General features: G+C 42.6%; 1 pseudogene; it reads left to right on the forward strand.

Moving 5' to 3' along the window:
• Positions 1-15,769: 15,769 nt before the first annotated feature.
• Positions 15,770-18,026, forward strand: LOC118571895 (annotated as a pseudogene).
• The last annotated feature ends 6,360 nt before the right edge of the window (positions 18,027-24,386 follow it).

Genomic DNA, 24,386 nt, shown 5'->3' on the forward strand with positions numbered 1-24,386 from the left:
AATAAGCTGCGCTGTCCCAAAAGATGACTTTGGCCATGGTGTTTATCACAGGAGTAGGGAGGACTCTACACCAGAATTTGGCTACCAGGTTCATGAGGTAATGCTGACAGAGATGACTGTAGTTTTAATGAGGACTGGGAGAATGCCTGGAACACTGAGCTGGAAAAGGCATTGAATGCTCAAAGTTAGTGAGCCCTTACTGGAGCTCTGAGGATAGGAATGTAGAGAACAAAGCAAAGGTGGAAGTCTGGCTTATAGAGTTTCAAGGATGATGATTGTTACATCAAAGACTCTACTGAGGTGGTTTCTGTGATATTTTATATTACAACTCTGCTTTCTTGTCAGCTTCACTTGAAAAACTTAGTTAAGATTTTCAGGAACTTACAATAGAGTCCTTTTGGTCTTTTAAAGAGATCCTGCAATTCTAAAGAGACAGAGCATTTAAACTGCATGAGATTTTTAAGTACTGGGAGACTTCTAATCTTATGTTATGCTTTATATTTTTTTAACCTACTTACTTCTTTGTTTTGATTTTTCATTTTTTAAAGATTTATTTATTTATTATTATTATTATTATTATGTATACCGAAGAGGGTGCCAGATCTCATTACAGATGGTTGTGAGCCACCATGTGGTTGCTGGGAATTGAACTCAGGGCCTCTAGAAGAGCAGACGGTGCTCTTAACCTCTGAGCCATCTCTCCAGCCTCTGATTTTTCATTTTTTAGCCCTGGGTGTCCTTGAACTCAAAGTTCCACCTGACTCTGCCTCCTGAGAGCTGGAGTTAAATGTGTGTGCCACCACCATCTGGCTATATTGTGTATTTAGGGACAAACAGAACATGAAAGGTTATATACATTAATAGTCAGGTGTTTGTGTGTCACCTTGACAAACGATCAATTGTGCTGGTTAGTTTTTGTCAACTTGACCCAAGCAAGGACACACATGTGAGAAGAGGGGACATTAGAGAAATGGCGCTATCATATTGATATTTAGGCATGTTTTGGGGGGCGTTTTCTTGAATACTGCTTGATGTGGACTGGCCCAGGCCACTAGAGAGGTGGCCCAGGGTTGTATATGAGAGGCAGCTGAGTAAGGGACGAGGAGCACGCCAGTAGACTGCATTTCTCTATTGCCTCGGCTTCAGTCCTGCCAAGCTTGAATTCCTGCCCTGGACAAGGAAGTGTAAGTAAAAGTGAGCTCCACCCTAGATTTGTTTTTTCACAGCAAAAGAAAGCAAACAAAACACAGCACTTATATTCAAAGCCTCAAAATAATATATAGAAAGATAGTAAATATTTTTAAATATGAAGGGGAGGTTTTGTGTAATAAACCACTGGAACAGCTCTTGCAGAAATGTATGTCACATAACATATTAGTGATATTTGATATTCATAGATTACACAGATGAGATATTTAATTATTGAATGACACATTCAATGCTCTATTACATGAATTTGGTATTACACTAAGGAATATTTGGATCATTTGGCAGGATCTCAGTTGTTCTATGATTCCCAAACTCTTGTTATGAATTACTTTCTATTGAATATAAATTACTCCATATTTCCGCCAAGATCTTTGTAGTCTTCTTCAATATTTTCCTTTGGTGATTTCTCTGGAAGGAAACAAAAAAAATTCATTGCAACATATTCAAATATTAAAAAAAATCTACAACCTAGGTCTTATGACATGGGTATGATCACTAAATTCACCACATATTCCCTTTAAGAATTCAAATCACACCACTACACACATAAGCAGGACACAGTTGTTCTCTGACTGAATAAGCAAAAAAAAAAATTTTTTTTTACCCATGGAAATAATCTTCAAAAGTATTATTTCCTTCATCACAACTCTGTAAACTTCTTCTGAATAGACTCCAAGAAAGCCCATTCTCATAAGGTGAAGTTCATAGCCATGTCCTCAAAGATAATTGGCTCTTAAAACAGTGCACATATTAGGATGGTTAGTCTTAACAACCAGGCTGACATGATACAGAATCTTCTACCATGGATGTTCCTGAAGATGCCTTATGGTGGTTTGGACAACAGTAACTGTGTAATAAAAAGACAAAAACGAAAACAAAACACACACAAAACTAAGACAAGAGATGGCTGTGATAGAGGTATAAGGTCTAGAAACAATAAAAATATATCATTTATATGTAGAAAATTCCCCTAAACAAACATTTAAAAGGTTTTGTTTGGATTTTTATTAACAAAACATTAAACAAATGTCCATAGGGCTAGGATGGGGTAAGAATGTGAAAACCTTGCCACACAAGCCTGCAGACCTCAAACCTGCTCAAGGATGAGGGAAGTGTGAATACTTTCTCACTGTTGGTAGGAGTTTAAACTGCTGCAATTACCAAGCAAATCAGTGTGAGCTTGCCTCAAAAGTAAAATATAGAATTACTATTTTACAAAACTATACATCTCTCCATATATGATAAAAAGAGTCCAAACATCTGCCTCAGATACATGCACACACACAATCAATATTGCTCCATTTCCAATAACTAAAAAAGAATCAGCCTAAAAGGATAACCTGACTACAACCCACAGCTCCAGAGAAGCTAGCTAACAAGGAGAGCCCCAAGAGGAACACATGGATTGCCTTTGGAAGGGGAAATGGATGAGATCTCCATGAGTAAAGTGGGAGTGAGTGGGGCAATAGAAGTTAGGGGATGGGGGATGAGAACATAAGGGAACGGGATGGTCAAGCTGGAATGGAAGAACAATGAAAGAGATACCATGATAAAGGGAGACATCATGGGGATAAGGGAGAAACCAGGTGCTAGGGAAGTTCCCAGAAATCCACAAGGATGGCCCCACCTTAGACTACTAACTATAGCAGAGAGGGTGCCTGAACTGGTCTACCCTGGTAATCAGATAAGTGAATACCCTAACTGTCACCATAGAGCCTTCTTCATCCAGTAACTGATGGATGAGATCCACAGATGCAGAGATCCACGGCCAAGCACCAGGCTGAGTTCCAGGAGCCCAGTCAAAGAGAGGGAAGAGGGATTCATTCTATGAGCAAGGGGAATCAAGATCATGATGAGGAAATGTACAGAAACAACCAAACCAAACTAGTGGGAACTCATGAACTTTGGACCAATAGCTGTGGAGCCTCCATGGGACTGGATTAGGCTGCACAGGTGAGATAACTTGATATACTTAAGGGGCCCCTTGGCAGTGGGATCAGAATCCATCCCTAGGGCATGAGCAGGCTTTTTGGAGCCCACTACATATGGTGGGACAACTTACACAGCCTTGGTCCAGGGGTAAGGGCTTGGACCTGCCTCAACTGAGTGTATCAGGATCTGCTGACTCCCCACTGGAGGCCTTGCCTTGGAGGAGGTAGGGATGGGGGAGGGAGGCTGGGGGTAGAAAGGGGAAGGGGAGGGGATCTGTGGTTCAGATGTAAAATGAATAGAAAATTTCTTAATAAAAAAGAAAAATAAAATATTTTCATTGGCAAAAAAAAAGAAGAATCAGCCTCGATGTGCATCAACTGATGTTCATTTAATGAAAATGTGGCACATAAACACATTGGAATTTGATTCTGCAATGAAGAAATTTGAAGTGAAATTTGAAAGTATATTAACTGTTCTCTCTTCTATATGAATTCTGTCTTTAACTTCATACTGATCCTCTTACCCATCTGTTTCAAAACTGGACTGAGTGTCCATAGAGAGCATGGGGAAGAAAGGTTCCATGATCTGTGTGTAGGTGAGAGTGATACAGGTACAGTAGCAGGCATGTGATATTCAAGTAGAGTGCAGGATAGAGGAGGACCAAAAAAGAAAAACAAGTATTGGAAAGAGAAGAAAAGAGTTTTGAGTATCAAGGTTCGGGATCATCCTCAGCTATTCAGTGATTTGTTGGTCACACTGTTGGTACACAACTGTCTGCCTAAAAAAAAAAGTCAGACATGGAGGTGCAACCATTACTCAGAATGAGTGATGCAGAGGAGGGTGATCTAAGAGTCCAAGGCTAGCCTGGTCAACACAGAAATTTCCAGGGCGATACAGAAAACCCAAAACAAAACAAACAAATAATAATAAATTATGTTTTAAATATGAATTAAAAGTAAACAAACATCAATAACTACAAGCAAGAGTAATAAATGTTTCATGAATGTACTGCACACTCATGTCAACTTTCAGTTAAAAAACATTTCCAGCAGGTAAGAAGCACATTTATCTTTCTCCCATATGAAATTTCTGCAGCTTTCCCAACAGTTAGAAATTACACCACCTACAAAACCAACTATCTGAAGGCAACAGGAAAGAATCAAGGATTGCCGTCCTGGAAATTACATTACAGAATTCACACTCCCAATTCCTTCTGTTTCAAGCAGCCTATAGCAAAACAAGGAGCAGCAACAAATACAATTCCAGTTCCATAAAGCTCTGCACACGAACCTCTGCTCCATTTCATATTTAGCAATGTTGAGAATACTTTATAAAATTCAAATTTTAGCCTTTAAAATAATCACTGCAGACAAACAAAATGTGAAGCAAAATGAAATTTCTCTTTCTTCAGACCAGTAATTTTGAGCACTGTAGAAGGGAGAACAAGAAAATAGTGTTGCATATCATCATTTAAAGAAAAAAAAAAAAGAAGGCCGGGGGGTGGTGGTGCACACCTTTAATCCCAGCACTTGGGAGGGAGAGGCAGGTGGATATATGTGAGTTCGAGGACAGCCTGGTCTACAGAATGAGATCCAGGACAGGTACCAAAACTACACAGAGAAACCATGTCTCAACCCCCTACCCCCCAAAAAAGGAAAAATGCAAACATCATACTAGATGAAGTGTTAGAGTTCAGGACACAGTCTGGACTCAGCATCACCAACCTGCCATCTCTTTAACGTCTATGTAGGCACAGGTTCATGGAAATGACTCACCCAAGAGTGCTAGGGATTTTGAGGAAGCAGCTTCAGCAGAACAGGATGTGACTCTGGGCTCAAGGCTGCCTGTGGATGCAGACTTCAAGTGCACATGCACACAGGGATGGCTGTCAGACCCCATACTCCAGTACCAGGTTCGAAACTTCAAGTGCTGGCACCACATGGCTCCAAAGTTGCTAGTGTCCCAAACTGCCAACGAAGATTCCAGGAGCACAAGACTCACTCACCATTTCATACTTCTGAAGTGTCTACACTTTCATACAATAGTGTACTCTTTCATACACGGTATAAGTATTTAACCCTCCAAGTTGGTCTTCCTATCTCATATACAATTATTTTGCCTATCATTAGCTAGAATTATCTAGTATACTGCTAGTATTTGCTACAATTTGAGCAATAATTTACACTAAAATACAGAGGAAACTGTAAAATGTATCTACTTTTTAAAATTACGATTTGATACTTTCAGTAACATAACAGGATGCAATATCAACATCCAATAAGCAATAACATTTCTCTAATCAACACTAGGGTCAAATAGAAAATCACTGACAAAATCCCATTCATAGTAACATGAAAAGAATTACTTAGAAATGAGCCCAAGCAAGAGGGTAAAAGATGGTGACAATGACAACCTCCAATGGTAAATAATTTAAAAATTCATGTCCATAAGTTACTAGTAATAATACTGTACAAATGAGCATTGTACTTGATAGAGTGCCTGGGTTGAAACACAGCATTCTTGAGAATATAGTCATCCTTGCTCAACCATTATGGGCCATCCCTGAGAGGAATGTCTGCTGAGACAGCCTGTCTACCTTGGGCAATAATTTCAAGGAGAGACTGCATAAAAACCAAATAGCCTATGAAGCTGCATCAAGTTCATCATTCTGAAGCCATTTCCAGGTCACCCAGAGAGTGATGTATGTTCACTGGCAGGTGGCATACCACTGGCATGGTTTCCTGTCAAGCAGGGGTCCTCTGTCTGTACTCAAGCCAGGACAACACTATTAGGAGTAGAGGGTGGATTGGAGGTAGGGTGTGCAGGCACTGAGAGAGTAGGGGAGTTCTGTGGGTGGATGGCTTCCCTAGAGTTCTGGCAGCAAGCATGGCCTCTGGTTGAGCACAAGTCTCTAACTGAGTTCAGGGTTGAGACATGCTGATGAAGAGGGGAGCAAGGATTGGGGGTAGTGTGACTGGGCACAATGGAGAGGTTCAATGGATTGACAGCCTGTCCATAGTTCTGATGGCTGGCACAGCCTCAGGTCAAGCAGGGTGCCTTCACAGGAGTTGGGGGCTGGGAACAATAAATTAAGTCTTAAGTTTATTAAAAAAATCTTTCACTGTCAAGCTTTAGCCAAATGTTGTACAACAGCCAAACTATATTTCAATTAAAAAACTTTAGATAATGGATAGGTTGAAGCATACTGTGAGAAAAACCCTCAAATGTGTTTACCTCTCTCCAAACTCTTGTGTTTGCATAGCATGCCTTTCTTCCTGTTCCTCTGTCTAGACAGACCTGGGGACTCTTTCTACCCCAACTGTCTTAGGGTTTCTACTGCTCTGAAGAGACACCATCAGGAAGCAAAGGTCAAGATAGAATATGGTTGCTGCTCTGCAGTCACACTAGCTAATTCCTTTTCTGTATCTGCCTTCCTCAGATTCCAGTCCAGGCCTGAGGGCAGTGGGGGTTGGACCATGACCCTATACTCATACCCACAGGTCAAAACACAAGACTCAAGAGAAGATAGAGGGGCAGGGAGTGCAAGGGCCTGGGGCCCAATAAAATCTTAATTTCAATTCATCCATAGGTCAGAGATAGTCTTTTGGGAAGCAGTGTCTGTGGCTATTACTTTCTTGACCTGGATATGGTAGATCCACGCAGTAATGACAGCTACATTCACATCCACAGAAGTGGAGCAAATATCCATGCAGTGTCCCTACCATGTTGGTTCCAGCACTCATTTTGACTACCCAGTTGACTTAGATAGTATCATTGGACTGAAGCAAGGGGAAACATGTGCCTGACACAGAGATTGGCTAAGTTTCTTGTGTAGTCCAATGAATATCATTTATGGAGAACTAGAAGACCTGTAGTGACTTGAGAAAGGAATGGTTAGACCGATTTGCTCACTGCTAGTCTCTGAGCCTGGGAAGCAGTGGGAGAGATCTTACAAACATACTTCATAAGCAGTGAATCCTTTCCTATATGGAGGCCAGGATGCCAAGCATAGCAAGGGAAGTAGGCCTATCCACATTTTGCTGGACTCTAATGAGAGTTTTGTTAGAGTCTTTGTAACATCCTGTTTCTTTTTCTACATGCACAGAACTCTGACGTCTGTATGCCTAAGGAAGTTTACAGTCTATGTCTTAAGCCTTAGCTATTAATGGAGAGATTTTGGCTATGAAAGCCAGGTCATTTACAGATCCCATTGCTAGGGGAGGCCAAATCAAAGTATCAGTTCCTGGAGGAGCTTTTTAAGCTACTGTTTGAGCAGTTTCATCCTGGTGTGGAGTGTTTCTACTCACCCAGAAAAGGTATCTGTAAAAAGTAGCAATTATTGTATCCTGCCCTGGTAGGGTGGATCTTAGTGGAGTAAATTTCCCAGAGTTCAGCAGCATGTTGTCCTCATATTTGGACCTCTTCCTGGATAAAGGATCTTCTTTAGTATTTACTTGAGCACACACCTTGCATCTGGGTGGAACTGCCCCTGCTAGGCTCTCTAGTCTAGTTATAACAAACCTTGGTATGAACAATTCAGAATGTTTTCTGACCCCAGATGAGTAGTCTGGTAAAGGTCAGTTACCAGAGTCCTGCCAGCTGTTTCTGGGAAAATGATCTTTCCCTCTGTGTGCTCCATCAACACGTGGGTTAGAACTGTGCCTTTCCTCTTTACCATGGAGCCTCAGGCAGTATCCAGTCAGGATACATTCTCAGAATATCAATAGGCCTCACTGGTTTTAGGGCCATTTGTTGGGCAGCCAGGTCAGTGGCTCACAGTAGAGGACAGCAATTCATAGGGGGAACCAAATAGCCTCTAGGAGGACCAAGATTTTTAATGCCCCCTTTCGCAGCTGTAGGAAGCCATTTTTCTCTCTACATCATACTGGGGACATACCTGGTGATAAAAGCATAGGTGCTGTCCATGTGTGGGGGAAGCTCCTTTTTCCCCCATATGAGAACCTGGGTGAAATCAAACAGTTCTGCTTTCTAGGCTGAGGTACCTGGCTTGGGCCCAAAGAGTTTCAGTTAAAGTAACAATTGCAAGTCCCATGTACCTGGTTCCATTTTTCATCTCATGACTGTCATAGAGGAGAACCTGTGAGTAGTCAACAGGGAAGATCAGGATTGATAGTGATGGGTTTCTCAAACCAAACTCATGGAGTAGTACCTGGTACTGCATCACACAGGCATTAGAGAGCCAGAGTTCTGGTGTTCCTTTGTAGGAGGCCTGAACTGTGTTGTGCAGTTTTGTGAGTATAAGATCTTCACCCACACTTAACTCTTTAAAAATTTTGCACTAGACCAGCAGTTGCTGCCACAGCTCTTAGACAGGTAGGCCATCCTGTAGCTCCTGGGTCCAGTCCTTTGGACAGGTATATCATCAGGCATTTCCATGGACAGAAAGTTTGAGTTAAACCCCTTTTGTTTTTTCTTTCAAGAAAAAAAAAACAGATTAAAAATGTTTCGAAACATCTAGAAAGCCTTAAATGCTTTTTTTTTTCCATCTCAGTCTGGGGCTCAGTGATTAGAGGCCTTCCTGGTTCCACAAACTCTGGTATACAGAGGAAAAAATACCTAGCTGTACCTAGGAACTTCCCAACCTGCTGTGGGATGTTCTGTATGCTGTTAATGTGTTGCTCTGACTGGTTAATAAATAAAGTGCTGATGGGCCAGTAGCCAGGCAGGAAGTTTAGGTAGGACAAGGAGAGAGGAGAATTCTGGGAAGTGGAAGGCTGAGTCAGAAGATGCTGCCAGCTGCTGCCATGGGAAGCAACATGTAAAGTACCGGTAGGCCACAAGCTATGTGGTAAGGTATAGATTAATAGAAATGGGTTAATTTAAGATATAAGAACTAGATAGCAAGAAGCCTGCCATGGCCATACAGTTTATAAGTAATATAAGTCTCTGTGTTTTTACTTGGCTGAGGGACTTGTGGGTGAGAGAGATTTGTCCTGACCATGGGCCAGTCAGGACCAGGAAAACTTCAGCTACACCAACCTGTCTCTTAATCTTTGAAGCTGGGATTTGAAGTATGGGAACAAGCCTACTATGACATTTTCTCCTTTGTCTGGCACCAACTGGTACCCAGCCTCTAATGTACAAAGTTGTATTTTCTTGGCCAACGTTCTGCAGCTCAAGTTCTGTACCACCTGCAGCAGGTCCTCAGTGACCCTTTTATAATCCATTTTCCTGGAAAACCTCTGACAGAATGGCCGGATATCAGCATTTAGTGTCTTTAAGTCCACGGGGTCAATCTGATCCAGGTGTGTGGCCTTGTGGAACTTCCCTCTGCATCTGCATTCTTCACAGGAAGGAGAGCAGTGTGGTGTTCTGAATAGGAATGGCCCCCATAGACTTGTGCTTGAATGCTTGGCCCCTATGGAGTGGCACTATTAGAAAGTGAGACCTTGTTGGAGTAGGTGTGCCCTTACTGAAGGAAGTGTATCACTGTAGGGGTGGGTTTTGAGGTCTCAGAGGCTCAAGTCAGTCTCCTTCTGCTGCCAATACATCAAGATATAGAACTTCCAGCTCCTTCTCCAGTACTGTGTCTGCCTGCATGCTGCGCTGTTCCCTGTCATGATAATAATGGACTAAACATATGAAACTGCAAATCAGTGACAATGAAATGGCTTCCTTTATAAGAGTTGTCATGATTACAGTGTCTCTTCACAGCAATAAAACCCCAGCTAAGACAGAAGATGGTATCAGGGACTGGGTATTTCTGTGAAAGCTCTGACCAGGCTCTTGTTTAGAGGAATGTGGATGTTGGGACATTGGAGTAGAAAAGCAGTTGGATATTTTAAGTGGGGATTAATGGGCCATCCTATTAGGGACATGGAAGACAGTGGTGTCCCTGCAAGGAAGCCCAGAGAGACCACTGCATGAAGATGTGAAACTGAAGCCTGGATTGTGTTAGAGACCCCCAAGATGTTGGAGATGCCAGAGTCATGGGTACCTGCCAAGGAAACCTGTAAACAATGTGTGGAATCAGCCCGAGAGATAAGTGTGTTGCAGTCAACAAGACCGAATTGAGTTGGAGATCTAAAGAGCTTTTTGACATTAGACATTGTGCTGCAGAATTTGTAGTTTGCCCAGCAGCTTGAAGGTCTTGTTTTGGTCCAGTAGTTACTCACTGTGCTTCTGCCCTCTCCTTGGGAGTGGTGATATATATCCTGTGCCAGTGTACACTGGTAATATGTAATCTGTTCTTTTGATTTTAATTCACAGGGGTTAGAGTTAAGAGTTTATCATGCATCAGAAGAAACTTTGAGCCTTGGACTTTTAAACAGTGTTGGGATTGTGATAGACTATGGATACATTTTGAGTTAAATTTAGGCATTTTTTTTATGTTGCTATGACTACAATCTAGGGAAGCCAGGAACTAGAATGTGGTGGTTTGATAAGGGTGGCCCACATAGGCCAATCAATTTGAATGCTTAACCACAAGGGAGGGTTATTGTTTTAGATGGTTTAGAAGGTGTGGTCTTGTTGGAAGGTGTGTACCACTGGGAGTAGGCTTTAAGGTTTCAAAGGGGCAAACCAGGCCCAGAGACTTCCTCTTTTCCTGCTGCCTATAGATCCAGATAAAGAACTCTCAGCTAGCATGTCTGCCAACATGACACACCCTCCTCACCATAATGACAGTGGACTAAACCTCTGAAACTGTAAACAAGCCCAATAAAATGCTTTCCTTTATAAAAGTTGCCATGTACCAGGCCAGGCTGACTCCTCAGGGGAGACCTTGCCTTGGAGGAGGTGGGAATGGGGATGGATTGGTGGGGAAAGGTTGCGGGATGGGAGGAGGGAGGACAGGGGAATCTGTGGACATGTGTCTTTTTTATCACTAATAGAATATCAACTAAGACAGATACCATACTCAGTTTTTCAAAGAGATAAAAATAATAGAACATTTAGCTGTATTGACCTGGATGTAGACTAGAACATTACCTGGAAGAAGGAATGCCATTTGCAAGAGACTGTATGGGCTTGCCTCCTGTAACATGTTAGCTGCTGAGTGCTGTATGAGACACACAAGTTACATCCAAATGATCTGTGTTTCAATCCTGTCACCAGACTGAAGGGAGCCACCAGGTTTATACTTAACAGTATAAAAGCATTTCCCAATTGTTAATTTCATTGGTTCAATGTAATTTCCCCAAATTGTACATCCACCAGTTTGCTTTGCTGTCATTTGTATAGTATGAATTAATGCATGCTGGGAAAGTACACCGAACGATACTTATCCTGCCACATCAGATCCTTATTTGTAACAGAGATTCCTACAGCTCACTGACTTCAACTTAACAACAGCCTGCTATTGTTATTCAAATAAATGTTTATTCCTGGGGGAGGGGACAAAAATGTTTATGCTGCTATTGAAAAACATGTTTTTGCCATGTGTGGCTTGTCCTTGTGATTGTATACAGACTGGACTCATGAGAACTTTACTCCTGTGACATTCCTTGAACCTCAGAGTATACATTGTCTGGTGCTCTGAATGAAGTTGACTATCGATTAGACTTTAGTCCACTTCAAATATCACCTCCATTTTCCCAGATCCCATTGTCTGTAGAGAGGTGATAGGCCTCTTCCCTGACCACATCCCCAGCCTCTCACTGGAAGATTCTAGACAGATGCTCTATACCTAAGGCATCCCCTAATCCCCTCATTGGGGTTTATTAGGTAGAGCCTTCACCACTGAGCCAAGCTCTATTCCTTGGTTTCTTTAAAAGTTGCATTGCACTCTTATTTGTTGCTATAACTGAGATTTTGGTCCAGAATATCAGACTACCTTCTGAGTCCCTCTGTCCCATTCCTGCCCTTACCCAGTCTTCCACACTGTGAAGTTTCCCCCTCACAGTAAGCTCTGGGTGGATGGTTGTGATGTGGGTGGCATAACAGAAGTTGAAAACTTTCAGGTGTTGGAGAGTTCTGGGAATCAGAGGGCCACAGTGTAAGGAGTGGTGGAGTGATGCGGTTGGCTGGGCACCATTGCTAAGGTCCCAGGCTGGCCTCCCAGTGTATGATGAGCTCCATTCGTCACCCTGCAAACTGGGGGAGGTGGTCTGAGCCTTCATCTTGTAGAGGTTAAGAATGGAAAATGAACAGCTGAGCTGTGTCCTCCATGGCCCTGTGCCTGCAGCAGATGCATCTGCACAATCTGGCTGAGAATGCACTGCATGTCATCCATCTTTCCCTGTCATGAGGTGGGAGTTAACATATACATAGACACTCCTTCATGCAACTTTTGAGTGATCCCCTGTCTCCAAGTCCACCCAAGAGAGTCAGTGCTCCATCAGTTAGGTCTGTGCACAGAGATGTTCCCAGAAACCACATGCCTCACCTTCAATGAAAGGGGAATCTGAAGCCTAGGCAGTGGCAGAGGAATACTCAATGAGAATGGGCACCACAAGATGGAACCAGGAAGCACAGGACTTAGCTGAATGGCAGACATGAGGAGATGGCTGCTATATAAAGCCACTGCAGTGCCATGCTCCCAGGCCCCTCCCTGTGGGTACAGGGGAGAGGGAGGCAAAGAGATCGGAGGATCAAGGTCATCCTTGGCTACATGGTTAGTTTGAGGTCAGCCTGGGCCACAAAAGACTCTTCCTGAAAAAAAAAGATGGGGAGGGTAGTGGAGGAAGGGATGAAGAGGGAAGGAGGTGAATGGAAAAGTGAGTGGATGGGAGGGGAGGGAGGAAACTGAAGGGGAGGGGAGTTGTATCTATAGCAAGACACACCCACACATCTCTGTACCTGAGTCAAAACCCCATGATCAGTGCCCACTGATGCCTGAGTAGGAAATTGACCGTGACCCACCTCATCTAGCCTGGATCCTACCAACTATCACTATCTGTACTCTGTCTTCTCTAGCTCTGGCTCCTGTCACCAACACTCTCATGCACAGAACCATCCTCTGTAGCGACAGTGTCACTTGGCCACCCAGCACATCCTTCTCCTCAGAGTGTACAGGGCAGCCTGCCATGCCTTCAGGGTCCCTGTCAACATAAAGACTCCTGTGGACAGTTCTGTAATCTACAGGGGCCTGGGCTCCATGAGCAGTCACACAGAGACAGACAGGGACAAGGGAACTCTTCAGCTGGCAGTTTGGTAGAGCGTACAAGGTCAGGATGGGAGCTGAGCCAATTCAGAACTTGTAATTGTATACCCCAGGGGCTGAAAATGTTCCTCATGTATTTAAATGTTTGTGAAGGAAAAAAAATCCAAGCAAAGATTTATTTTCTGACCCTTGAATGGATTCCAAGTCACATTTGATGTTTATCCATAAAGTTAGATTGGCACACAGCCCTGTCTGCTCACAGCAAGCAGAAACCAGACACTGTGGTCTACAGGTCAGCAAATATATTGTCTTTTTGGCTCTTCATAGAAAAGCACTCAGCCTCCCCTGCTCTCAGAGTTCCTGTTGGCCCATTTGAGGGAACACTAGAGTCTGGAACAGCCTCATCATGCCAAATAACACATCAACCCCAATTGGATTTCAGTCGCTTTTTATGGGATGTGCAAGGATTACCTGTGACCTCCACACATACACATGCACACAAAGAACACACAGAAAAAAAGATACAATTGGGGGCCAGTGAGTTGGTTCAGGGGGTAAACATACTTCCTGATGAGCCTGTATCTATACTGAGTTCAATCCCTGGGACTCACATTGTTGAAGGAGAAAACAGGAAATTTGGGCTGGAATCCCAGCTTATGATCCATTTAGTGGCACGACCTTGTATGAGTGGATTTACCTCTTTATGCCTGTTACTTCAAATGTGGATAATTAGAGAGAGCAGTGAGCAGAAGACACCAGTTACCATGGTTACAATGACCAGTTGAAGCTCAGTTCCCAGAGTGGCTCTAGCTGAGACTCTTCTCTATGTCTCACTTCCCATGTGATAAATGGGCTGGTTTCACAAGACAGTGGCAGCTACAAGGTTCTTACGTTCTGTGTAACCTCGGCTGAGTGGGCCCCAACAGTGAGCAGGAGGGAACCCACCTTCTTGTCCTTCTTCTTGGCCTTGTCCAGGGCCTCCTGGGCATGGCCCTGGACCTGGTGTGCCCTCTCAGCCTCTGTACGAAGCCCCCAGAGTTGCTGCTTGGCCGTGTGCCTCTCGTTCTTCAAAACTATGTTTCATGCTGCACCTGTGGCCCAAACCTGTAAATGACTCTCGGTACATTTAGACCCCCAAAGAGGCTTGGATCCTGGGGCTCTCTCCACCCTTCCATGCTGAGCTGATAGCTTTCCACCTCCAGGAAGGTTCTGAATTGCCACCGCCCCTAGGAACATTCTGGTCCTGCCATGCACCTCTGGTTACTGTATGTCCCTGGACAGGTAGTTAAGCCTCTCTGTGTCCTAGCTTCCACACTCGGTGTTGTAAACCTGAGATCCAGGTACTCAGGAGGCTGGGGCAGGAGGATCAGGAGTTTAGGAGCTATAGTATGAGTTCAAGGCATGCCCAGACAGCTGAGAGAGACTCTGTCACAAAACACATAAACAATCCCTGGTAATGAAAATTTCTGGTTTGTTTGTCCTTTGTTATTTGCTTTGAGATGGTCTCAGTGTGTAGCTGTGCATCACCAACTCGGCTGTGCAGTACTTTCAGCTCAGATGGGTCTCAGGAGGCAGAGTATTGCCCCAACAATTGCTTCTTGGCCTTTTGGCTAAGATCAAGTGGAGTATTGCCCCAACATGCACGACGCATCTGCATAAACAAGATTTGGTGGTGAAACCTCTTACTCCAGTAATTGGGAGTTGGAGGCAGGAGAGTCATGAGTTCAAGCTCATACTATATGGACCCATATCAGAAAAACAAAACCTAAATAAAACAATGAGGAGGAAATAAAAAAGACCAGCCATCAAGGATGGCTCAGCAGGTAAAGGACTCACATGGTGGAAGGAGAGGACTGGATCCCACATGCTGCCATCTGACTTTCCCATCATACAATGTGTGTGGATACACATAAGAAAAGAATAATAAATTAAATCTAAATAGAAATATTAAGGGCTGGAGGGTTGGCAAATGGGTTAGAGCACCGGCTGCTCTTGCAGACCAGGGATCCATTCCCAGCACCCATCTGTCATTGCTCTAGAGGACAATGAAACCTGGAAAGATGGAGCCAATAAATGATGTAGACCACAGTCTCATGTAATAGCCAATGGCAATCAGAGATTTAGACACTGTACTCTGTGGGTCACAAAATGTCACTTGAGTAAAGAACTCATGAGTTCATGCAGTATACATTCCCAAGGATATACCACACATGCAAAACATGTTTTTCCATAAAGGCATGTAAAGGATAGTTTAAACATTTAATTGAATAATTTCAGCAAGCAATAGTTGGTATTATGGAACAAACTCACTTCTGCATGCTACACCTTAGAGGAGCACAAAAACTCATTCCAAGAATAATTCCATATTTTTTTAAGAAACTGAGTGTAAGCATTCTGTCCTTAATTATGTCATCATCCTGGGGCACGGCCTAGCCTAAAAAGCAGGCGGGCCCTCTGTGACCCCCCCTTTTCTCTTTCTGCTCTCTCCCCTCCATGCAGTCTCTCTGTCTTTCTCCCTCTCTCCCTCTCTCTCTCAATAAAGCTCTAAAAAGGAAACTATGACTCATGACTTTCCTCCAGCACGCTCCTCCACCGGCATGGCTGCTGTGGGTGGTGGCCAGGCATGAGCAGCACCGATTTAACCAACATTTAGTGATGTTCAGACTTGGATACACCAACCGAGGCCCTGCTGACTGCTGCTGCTTGCCGCCTCCTCCCCGGTCCAGTGAGATCGCAAGAGCGCATGCATGTCTCTCGCCTCTGCTGAACCCCCTATACAACTACCCTGCTACTGCCATGATTCTTCACAGTGAGTCTGCTGTTCTTGCGGCTGTAGTCTGAGCTATATTCGTTGTGACAGACACCCTGGGGGTTGTCCTCGGGCTGCACTGGCAACGGCAGGTACATGTAGTCTGGGGTCTACCAGGTGGACCAACGGCAGCACAGTCGCCGCCCTTCCTATCCCTTGACAAAGAGGACAGGAACTTGAGCTGATTTTTAAATCTTTCTCCACTCTCGGGGATGCCTGAGTTGAAGTTTTTATTTTTCTCTCCGCTACAGCCATGGAACAAAGGGGCAGATACCACCCACTTACATTGGTGGATGGGGCGGGTACTGATAAATCTGGCCACATAACAGAGTTGCAGGAACTTCTGCCAGTGAACAGGCAACTAAAAAGTTACTTTATCCCCAAGCTAAGACCTCCAACAAACCTAGGCTTGGCTACAGACATGGCATGGAACCCAGAACACAGCAGGGAAGCGATCTGTTTCTTTCCTTCTGGACACCAGAGCCATTGACTCAGTCCTGGGAGTTTTAGGATGTCACTACTCCTTTCTATTGTCGGGTACAGAGGATAGCCTTATTTGTCTCACCAGATTTAATTGTACTTTCATAGTTACTTAATGAAAAAGATAAGAGCTCATTGTCTCACTTTAAAGTTACTGCCTGTGTTCCTCATGTGCATACAGATAGGGCCATGATCTTTGCCTTGTCCCGATTTCCAAAAAAATAAATTCTCATGTACCACAAGTTTTTCTCTTCCCAGTTCCCTGTTCTAACTCACTGTTCAGCCAATGATACAGGACCACCACAGAACCGGAGTCCAGAGATCATCAAGTAAGGAACTGTAACAGCTAAAAGGTATTTACACCCCCAGACCCAAAAGTGTCTGGGCACTCCAAAAAGACTTTGATGTAAACATCTATTACTATGAGATGCTTTAAATAATCTGTCTCTACTAAAGCTTAACATGTTTCGGGAGAGCGGACCCCAGAGAGCCCTGAGAGCCCCACCACCGCCACCAGCCTAGTCACCATCACACCCCAGGAGGAGCCGCAGCCTTCGCCGCCAGCCCCAGTCACCACCACTGCAACCGTGAGCAGTGAGGCCGAGACCCAGCAGCTGCCCTGCTGCCCTCAGCACCACCGACACCAAGCCCGGCTCTACAGACAGCAGGGAGTGGCGGCCCAGGCGGCGTCACATGGCCTGCACTCACCGTCGGGGACAAGAAGGTCATCTCAACGAAGGTTTTGGGAACAGTAAAATGGTTCAATGTAAGGAACGGGTACGGTTTCATCAACAAGAATGACACCAAGGAAGACGTATTTGTACACCAGACTGCCATAAAGAAGAATAACCCCAGGAAGTACCTTCACAGTGTAGGAGGTGGAGAGACTGTGGAGTTTGATGTTGAAGGAGAAAAGGGTGTGGAGGCAGCAAATGTTACAGGACCTGGTGGAGTTCCAGTTCAAGGCAGTAAACACGCAGCAGACCGTAACCATTATAGATGCTATTCATGTCTTAGGGGTCCTCCACACAATTACCAGCAAAATTACCAGAATATTGAGAGTGGAGGAAAAGAACGAGGGATCGGAAAGTGCTCCTGAAGGCCAAGCCCAACAACGCAGACGAAGGTTCCCACCTTACTACTTGAGGAGACCCTATGGGCATCGACCACAGTATTCCAACCCTCTTGTGCAAGGAGAAGTGATGGAGGGTGCTGACAACCAGGGTGCAGGAGAGCAAGGTAGACCAGTGAGACAGAATATTTATGGGGTTACAGACCACGATTCCGCAGGGGCCCTCTTTGCCAAAGACAGCCTTAGAAAGGATGGCAATGAAGAGGACAAGGAAAATCAAGGAGACAAGACCCAAGGTCAGCAGCCACCTCAATGGTACCACCGCAACTTCAATTACCAACGCAGACGCCCAGAGAACCCTAAACCATAAGATGGCAAAGAAACAAAAGCAACCGATCCACCAGCTGAGAATTCGTCTGCTCCCGAGGCTGAGCAGGACGGGGCTGAATAAATGCCGGCTTACCATCTTTACTGTCATCCGGTTTGGTCATCCAACAAGAAGAAATGATATGAAATTCCAGCAATAAGAAATGAACAAAGATTGGAGCTGAAAACCTTAAGTGCTTGCTTTTTGCCCGTTGACCAGATACACTAGAACTATCTGCCATTATGTATGCAGCGTGGGGTTTTTATTATTTTTACCTAAAGATGTCTCTTTTTGGTAACGACAAATGTGTTTAAAAAAAAAAAAAGGTCTGGTTTTTCTCAATACACCTTTAATGGTTTTTAAATTGTTTCATATCTGGTCAAGTTGAGATTTTTAAGAACTTCATTTTTAATTTGTAATGAAAGTTTACAACTTTATTTTTCAAAAAAAGTCAACAAACTGCAAGCACCTGTTAATAAAGGTCTTAAGTAATAATAATAATAATAATAATAATAATAATAATAATAATAAAAAGCTTAACATGTTTCAAAATCCATCTGGACAGGCCAGATCTACCAACATAAAATAATGATTCTTTTCTTTCTAAGCTTTTTCTATGTCACCAGCATCTTGTCAGACAGAAGGTTCCCAGCCACAGCCAAGAGGGATACAAACAGATGGCAAACAGTATCCCACAATGCCTGTCTACCTTGGAAGACTCCCCTTCTCCATTCCCCCCAAGAGCCAACCAACATCCAAAACATCAGCTGGAAGCAGTTTTTGAGAGGAACAATGCCCCTATTCCCATCTACCTGCTTTTTTTTTATAATAAGTGAAAGTCTGGGATGTAAGCGTTCTGTCCTTAATTATGTCATTATCCCAGGGTGCCACCCAGCCTAAAAAGCGAGCAGGCCCTCTGTGTGCCCCCCCCTTTTTTTCTCTTTCTGCTCTCTCCTCTCCGTGCAATCTCTCTGTCTCTCTTCCTCTCTCTCTCCCCCCCTCTCTCTCCCTCTCTCCCTCTCTCCCTCTCTCTCTCAATAAAGCTCTCAAAAGGTAACTATGGCCCGTGACTTTCCTCCAGCATGCTCCTCCTTTGGCATGGCCACTTCAGGCGGTAGCCAGGCATGAGCAGCACTGATTTAACCAACACTGAGATCACAAGAATCTTGTCTTGACCGGGTGGTGTTGGTGCACACCTTTAATCCCAGCACTCAGGAGGCAGAGCCAGGTGGATCTCTGTGAGTTTGAAGCCAGCCTGGTCTACCAAGTGAGTTCCAGGAAAGGCACAAAGCTACACAGAGAAACCCTGTCTTGAATAACCGAAAAAAAAAAAGAAAAAGAAAAAGAAAGAAAAGAAAAGAAGAAAAAAAAATCCTGTCTTGTTTTCTTGGAGTGTTTTCATAAGCACCCAGAATTCTCCTCACAGGGCTCCATTATTGTACTGTGTTCCACTAGCTCCCCCTTTTTATTTTTTAAACACAGGATATCCACAGTGGCTTTGATTTGAGATGTAGATAAAGGTAATTGTCATTCGATGCATGAGTATTCTATAAGCAAATTATAAACATAACAAATAATATTAGAACAGTGAAAGAATTGTGTGTAATACTCTGTAATCAAGAACAGGGATCCAACCTATTTTGAGTACTATTGGCTACATTATCATAGTGATCAGAAAAATCTAGAGTATATCTTGAAAAAGAGAGCCATATGATTAGTAGTCCTGGTATCTCATAGAACATAAGCCCATATTTGCCTTTAATAGGAATTCAAATGTTATGATGTGCTATGAAAATGGGAAGTGACTCAAATCCCAAGGAAAAATTCAATACAGTCCTTTATTCAGATGGGCAAATGAGTATCTTATGGTCCTAAGGTCCAGTCATCAACACAGAGTTGTTAGTATTGATAACAGGGGCTGAATCCAAATAATCCACAAGGTGAAACAAAGAAGGATGAGTAATGTTAGATCAATACACTTACTCAGTGACACTCACTGCAGATGCATGGGTCAAAGCAGCTAACATTGCCAGAAAAAGATTAGCAAGTGACAGGGCTCTGTGTGCATAGAATATCTTCTCCCTTGGTGTATAGGTTCTTTTTTTATTTAATTTTTTTATTTGTTTTACATACCAACCACAGATCTCCCTCTCATTCCTCCTCCTGCTCCTCCCCAGCATTCCCCTGACCCATCCCCCATCCCCTCCTCCAAAAGAGTAAGATCTCCCATGGGGAGTCAGCAAAGCCTGGTACATTCAGTTGAGGCAGGACCAAGCCCCTCCCCCTTGCATCAAGGCTGAGCAAGGTGTCCCACCATAGGTAATGGGTGGCTCCAGAAAGCCATATCATGCACCAGGGATAGATCCTGATCCCACTGTCAGGGGTCCTTCAAATAGACCAAGCTACACAATTGTCTCCCATATTCAGAGGGCCTAGTCTGGTCCCATGTAGGTTCCACAGTTGCTGGTCTAAAGTTTGTAAGTTCCTACGAGCTTGGTTCAGTTGTCTCTGTAGATTTCCTCATCATAATCTTGAGCCCCCTTGCTAACGTAATCCCTCTTCCCTCTCTTCTACTGGACTTCCAGAGTTCAGCCTGGTGCTTGGTTGTGGATCTCTGCATCTGCTTCCATCAGTTACTGGATGAAGGCTCTATGATGACAGTTAGGGTATTCACCAATCTGATTACTGAGGTAGGCTAGTTCAGGCACCCTCTCCACTATTGCTAGTAGTCTTAGGTGGGCTCATCCATGTGGATTCCTGGAGAATTCCCTAGCACACCTTACCCCATAATATCTCTTTCTATCAAGATATCTCTTTCATTGCTCTCCCACTCCACCCCTCCCCCAGCTCAACTATCCTGTTCCTTCGTGAGTTCTCATCCCCCATCCCTTCCCCTTTATTTCCACCCAATACCCAGTTTACTCATGGAGATCTTATTTGTTTCCCCTTTCCAAGGTGATCCATGTGTCCCTCTTAGGGTCTTCCTTGTTTCCTAACTTCTCTGGAGCTGTGGGTTGTAGTCTGATTATCCTTTGCTTTACATCTAGTATCCACTTATGAGTGAGTACATAGCATGTTTGTTTTTCTGAGTCTGTGTTACCTTATTCAGGATGATGTTTTCTAGTTCTATCTATTTGCCTGCACATTTTATGATGCCATTTTTTAACAGCTGAATAATACTCCATTGTGTATATGTACCACATTTTCTTTATCCATTTTTCAGGTGAGGAGCATCCAGGTTGTTTCCAGGTTCTGGCTATTATGAATAATGATGCTACAAACATAGTTGAGCAAATGTTCTTATGGTAAGATTAAACATCCCTTGGGTATATGCCCAAGTAATATGAGAAACCCACAGGAGTCTGCTTAAGTAGTATTAGAAAATTTATTTGGATATAAATTGAAGAAATATACTCACAAATACAGAACCAAGTGAACAGTTGAAGTCATCCTCTGTTCTGACTGGGAGCGAATCCACCTGGCCATCTGATCACGTCAGGATGGAGGAAGCAGGGCAAAGGGACCTCATGACTCTTTTCCCTTTCCTTTTAAGAAGTCACACACAAAGGCAAGAAGCACTGCCTCTGTCGGGCCATGTAGCCCAAGATCATGGGTGGAGCAAATACTACTACATTTCCCCTTTTTGTCTAAATAAGAAGGTTCTAAACCTAATGCAAACTATGTACAATAAGAGTGAATATCAAGTATTGTCCAGGAAAAACAAAGAGTAATAATATAAACAAAATGGAACTACAACAAACAAAAACAACATCAAACAAGAAACACATGCTAAATGCCCAGAAATGTACAGATCATAAGTAAATGGCAAATTATCGAGATTATTCCAATACCTATCCTATCCTGAAAAATCTAACTCTAGTACCTAATATGTTATTAACTAAGATTTGAGAGGACTGTAACTATCTAGTCTTCAACCCCATCAAAGATTGAGAAGGAAAATAATATATCTGAGAAAACAGGAAGTGGAAGCAAGCAACTTCCAAAAAATTGCATCCTGGACAGTCACCTAATGTTTCTCAGCACCATTTGGACATCCATTTTTGGCTACAGGCCTAGAATATCTGACAGACCATTTTCAGAAGGAAGAATTCTGAAAGATCATCTTACCCTGTCTTGACAAGGTTCGCCAGTCTCTTTTCCTTGTGTCCTGTTCATCCAGAAAGAACAGTGTATGTACTGTCAGCAGTCAAAAGAAGGGCAATTCTTTGCTCAGCAATCCTTTTTTTTTTTTTTTTTTTTGCCAAGAAGAAGACAAACATTCATAAGGAGTGTGTTTGAAGCCCAACATTCTCTTGGGAGTAGGTTGGTGCTGCCAGGAGCAATTGTATCTCACATCAACAGAATTCTAAGTTATCAAAACATTTAAATGCCATATTCTCTACGTCTATGAAGTTTTTGAAGATTACCCATCCATCTGATATATTTTTCTGTAAATATGGAAAACCTAAAATAACTATAGATCTGACAAACATGGGTGACTATTTATCTGTAAGTTTTATCTACCTAAATAACCTAAGTACTAAGACTTCACATTAACAAGGTAAACAATCTGCAAACAGATGTACAATATAAGGAAAATGAGCTCAAAATTGTGATGATATACAAAATATCTTAAACAGAGGTAGAAATGTATAGTGCAATATGACAACAATATCCTTAATATGTATCAATATACAAAGTATCCTAAACAGTGGTAAAATATACAGACAATATGACAAACATTATTTTATATTTACGTCAATATGCAAAATATTTCAAATAGGAGTAGGAATATGTGTACAATATGACAATTATAGTTTTGAGTTTGTATCAATATGCAAATTATCTTAAATAGAAATAGAAAAATAGTTTATATTTGTATCAATATACAATAATCCATATCAGTGCAAATTATTTAAGGCTGATAGTTTGCTAAATTAGTTTTCTAGTATATACAATAATCTACCTTAATATCCTAGCCTATCTATTCCCCCTTTTTTCTTTCTTAAAGGGAATCTTGAGTTTAAGTTTTTTGTTCCACTGCCAACCCTATTACAACTTACCAATAACACTAAGAAAATATAACATTTTGGGAGAGGGGTTGTCATTTTCTTAAAATTGCTTCCTGCTGTCTAGGGGGCGATGGTATCTCTGTGGGATCCTGTAAGAAAGCTAAATGGTTAAGTCTCAAAAGGTCTTGCTGAAAGTTTGTAGCCAGTCTCAGAGTAATGGGTAAGGTTATCTGAAGTTCTGGCTAGGAGCATAATATGATGGACCATCTCATCTTGGAACTGTCCTGAAGAGTTTTCAGTCCACAGCTGATTATTGAGTGGTGATTTTTGCTTCAATTGCATCATCATAGACCAGGTAGAGTCATCATTGTGGAGCCCCATCTTCTTTCTGAAGACTTTAGGGATTACTATTAGAAAGATTTTTCACTGTGGAAAACTTGAATGTTGTTAATATCAAAACAGAAAGTTTGAATTTTAGGATGACATGAAGTGTGAGGAAGGATACCAAGAAATCAAGAATAAGCTTTGAGAGAAATAGAAACTTGACAACAATGGTCCCTAGATTATTGGTTTTCTATCCACACCAGTTGGCTTTTCTGATATGAGACAGAATCTCTTAATTTTTTCTTTTTGCAAGATGCTTGGGTTTAGAGAAGGAGAGAGCCATATTCCATCTCTAAATCCAGCTTGATTTATAATTGAATTGGGACCACAACTTTTGTCAGGTTAAAGAGATAATGATGTTAGGCAGCGAGATATTACCCTGAAGATTATATTGATATCAATAGGTCCTTCCCTTCTGGTGTAGATATGTGGGTATTCAAGGCCCTTTGATTTCTTGAAGATGGGTATTTCTATTACTTTGTAAAGACCAAAAAAAAAAAAAAGTGCCCCAACCCTTGTTTGTTGAGTTTACCTTACAGCTTGTAGAATTGTCACATTGATGGATGAGCTATCACTACTCCTCATCAAGGTGATTCTCCTGTTCAAATAGAGTTGTTTTTTTTTTTATTTTTGTTAGTATCCATAGCTTTTTTTTCTCCTGTAGAAACAACAGCAAAACCCCTTCCCCAAAGTAGGACATATTCCGCTCTCCATTCCAAGGTCAACACATCTTTGAAGTAGACAGGAGTTTTTTCTGTTATCCAATATCTCTCCACAGCTGTTGTCCTTTCTCATCAGCATTAAGAAAGTTCAAGGTTAATAAAGCATTATGTAATCTATTTCTAGGGATCATTGTTACCACATTCTATTTATTTAACATATTCTTTAAAGTTTGATTGGATCTTTCTATGGCTGCATGGCCTGTCATATTGTGTGGTATATCTGTAATATGCTTTATATTATAATAAGCAAAAACTATTTCATTTTACTTGAGATATATGCAGGAGCATTGTCACTCTTAATTTGTACAGGTATTCCCATGATGTCCATAACTTCTG

The sequence above is a fragment of the Onychomys torridus genome, chromosome 21 (assembly GCF_903995425.1).
Source record: "Onychomys torridus chromosome 21, mOncTor1.1, whole genome shotgun sequence".
In the NCBI taxonomy this organism is placed as follows: Eukaryota; Metazoa; Chordata; class Mammalia; order Rodentia; family Cricetidae; genus Onychomys; species Onychomys torridus.